A 250-nucleotide genomic window follows, 5' to 3' on the forward strand; every position below is an offset into this window, starting at 1 on the left:
AATTATCGTCTATTCTTCTTTCAGTCACCTACAGCAACCCGTTTCCACATAAAACATGTCTAATCCTTTTACATTTAGATTAAAGAACAATCCCCTTTCTCCCACCAATAGCGGCACTTCCTCATTGGTCTTTTTCTCTGCCCAGCTTATTTTTTCTATCCTTTCCAAAGCCAAATTTGAAAACACTCTATTCTTTTAATTATTTTTGTTTTCATTGTCCATTTCTCTGATCCATAGAAGAGCACTACGC

Source organism: Penaeus monodon, chromosome 15, assembly GCF_015228065.2.
Source record: "Penaeus monodon isolate SGIC_2016 chromosome 15, NSTDA_Pmon_1, whole genome shotgun sequence".
NCBI classification, from domain to species: domain Eukaryota; kingdom Metazoa; phylum Arthropoda; class Malacostraca; order Decapoda; family Penaeidae; genus Penaeus; species Penaeus monodon.